At 60.8% G+C, this 2,878-nt stretch overlaps 1 pseudogene across 1 annotated transcript; it reads left to right on the top strand.

Annotated features, from left to right (window-relative positions):
• Window positions 1-526: 526 nt before the first annotated feature.
• LOC308511751 (F-box only protein 46-like) lies at window positions 527-2,328 on the top strand (annotated as a pseudogene). The gene has a single exon. The product of its transcript is annotated as an F-box only protein 46-like (transcript).
• The last annotated feature ends 550 nt before the right edge of the window (window positions 2,329-2,878 follow it).

The raw sequence follows: 2,878 nt of genomic DNA, 5'->3' as shown, positions 1-2,878 counted from the left end.
TTTATAAATCTGATTGTTCCGTGTCCTGGCTGGTGTGCTCAGTGATTAGAGTGTTGGCCCACACACCAGAAGGGTCGCTGGTTCAAATCCCAGTCAAGGGAACTCAGGGAGCATGAGGGAGACAACCAGTCGATGTACCTCTCTCACTTTGATGTTTCTCTCTCCCCCTCTCCCCCCTCCCCCTCTCCCTCTCCCTCTCCCTCCCCCTCTCCCTCTCCCTCTCCCTCTCCCTCTCCCTCTCCCTTTCCCTCTCCCCTGCCTTCCATTCTCACTGAAAAGCAATGGGAAAAAATATCCTCTGGTGAGGATTAACAAAAAAATAATAAAATAAAAATAAATCTGAATGCTTAGAGGTTCTTTTCTTAGCTCTTGGGGACGATATTTAAAAAATAAACTTTAGGAGTGGGGGGAAACCCGCGGAGCTTCAGGAGCTTCCGCACGGGAAGGTGATCGCCTGTGGAGTATCCCACCACCATCCAGGTCCTGAGACGCAGTGACCCCCGCCTGTCTGCCACTGTTCCCCAGAATGGACCGTGGCGGCCTCCTGCCCTTCCAGGTGTGGTGCCCTCAGCCCTTTGGCACCGACTCACAGAACCAGCCCAGCCCCCCTTCCACAGCCCCCGTGCCCGCAACCTGTTCTGAGTCGGGCAGCAGGGCTGAGCCAAACCATGGGCCTGCCCCCTCGGAGAACACACCGCCCGCCTGGGCCAGGGACTCCCCTTCCTCCCAGCCCGCCCCTCTCCTCTCAGCAGCTGCTGTTGGTGCCAAGGGCCGAGTCCTGCTGGACACGTGGTATGTGATCAAGCCTGGGAATACAAAGGAGAAGGTGGCCTTCTTTGTGGCCCACCAGCGTGGTGGCGGCAGCCGGGCCAGCGCCATGAAGGTCAAGGGGCACTGGGGCAGTGACAGCTCCAAGGCCAAGCGGAGGGGGCGCTGTGTTGAGCCTAGAAAGCTCCGCCGGACCCTGGGGGCCGCGAGGGGCCCTCTGCTGCTCAGAGGACCCCAGCCACGGCCAGTGAGGCTGTGGACCTGCTCTCTGTGGCTGAGATGGTGGCCCTGGTGGAAGCTTGGGCTGCCCTGGCCCTGCAGAACTAGCCACACCCGGCACCCCAGCCCCTGTGGTCTTTGTGTCGGCAGAGCAGGGTGGTTCTGCCAAGGGCCTGGGGTCTGAACAGTCTGGTGGCAGGACTGCAGCCGTGTGGCTGGGGCAGTGGCTCATTTCGCAGCCCAGCGGAACAACCCTCCAGCCAAGGCCTCGGCAAGGAGGAGAGGCCTGGGCCAGGCCCCGGGGAGGGACGCATCGCCTTCCCTATCTCCCATGGCCCAGAGCCCCGTGCACCAGACGGCAGCCCGCCCAACCCGAGTGGGGCCCGCAGGCTGTGCCTTCCACGGGCAGCCCAGGACCCAGGGCCCACCCAAGGCTACGACTACCTGTGACCTATAGCAGCTCCTCAGCCTCTCTCCGGACGCCTTCCCTAGCAAGGTGGAGTTCCTTCTGGCCGGGGCAGATGAAGCCAGGGAGGGGAGGCCCCAGCCCCTGCTGGCCCGAGGACACTCCCCCCCCGCCCCGCACAGCCCCCTCTCCTCCCTCCCCCGCCACGCCCTGCCTGGGACTGCGGAGCATGGGCTTCCGCATGGATGTGGTGGTGACAGGCGTAGTGGACCAGTGCATCCTCTTTGGCAAGGATGGTACCAAGAATGGGAAGGAGGAGACAGTGTGCATGACGGTCAGTCCTAAGGAGCCACCCCCACCTGCCATCTCTTCTTCCTCCCGGGCCTCCCTGAGCAGACTCGCCGGCCACTGCACCAGGCCCAGATGACAATGAGGGCACAGCAGACACCTCCCTGTGCCGCCTGTCCCGGCACGTGTCACAGGACTTTCTGGAAATCCACTTCAAGATCCAGAGGCTGCTGGAGCCGCGGCAGGACATGCTTCTGCTTCCCAAGCACGTGCTGGTCAAGATCTTCGGCCCCTGCCCACCCGGGCCCTGGCCGCCCTCAAGAGCACCTGCCACCACTTCAAGGGCCTCATCGAAGCGTTTGGTGTTTGGGCCACAGACTCGCGCTGGAGCCGAGACCCCCCTCTATCGCCGTGACCCTTGTAAGCAGTGCCGCAAGGGATACCAGAAGGGCGAGAAGGGCGGTGTGTCACTCTGCCGCTGGCGCCCTAAGCCCTACCACCATGACCTACCTTAGGGACGCTCCTACTGGATGTGCTGCCCTGAAATGGGCCTGGTGGGGGCGGGGGCCAGGCTGGCCGGGAGGAGAGGAGGTGAAGCCAGGGGAGGCGGGGAGCCCACCATGCCCGCCCCTCTCCGTGGGTGCTGAGTGCCAGGACTTGGTCTGGGCAGTGTTCATTCCCCTCCAGACTGAGCTGGGGTTCAGGGGGATGACCTGAGAAAGCACTCTGGTTGACTGACCCCTCTTGGTTTTCTATTCTTAAGACCCAGGGCCAGGGACCCTTGGGGAGGGTGGTTTTTACTAGCATCTCAAGTTTCTTCTCCATTCAGCCCTAGCACCCTTCTTGCCACTCTATACCCCAGGGACCCACCAGCAGGGAGCAGACAGCAACTAATTTTGATACTACTTAAGGGTTCCCACATCCTGGCCCCCTTCTGCTCCCTCCTAGCCATCCCCATTCTCTGTCTCTGGAGCTGTGTTCTCTCTCCCAAGATGCTGCAGCACCCAAAGCTGCTACCTCTCCTAACCTGTGCCAGGGCTTACCTCCTCTTCAGGAATTCAGAGCCTTCGATCACAGATCAAATTGGGTACGTTTCATGGCAGCCTGCTATTTCTACATGTTTTCCCCATTAAAACAATAAAAATCAGTTTTCTCCTTAACCTCAAGCTACTAGTCTCTCTGATTCCCCCAAAGGGG

This window comes from Myotis nattereri (genome assembly GCF_964212035.1).
Source record: "Myotis nattereri genome assembly, chromosome: X".
Lineage (NCBI taxonomy): Eukaryota > Metazoa > Chordata > Mammalia > Chiroptera > Vespertilionidae > Myotis > Myotis nattereri.
The sequence above is the reverse complement of the archived record's forward strand: the minus strand, read 5'-3'. Positions and strand labels throughout refer to the sequence as shown.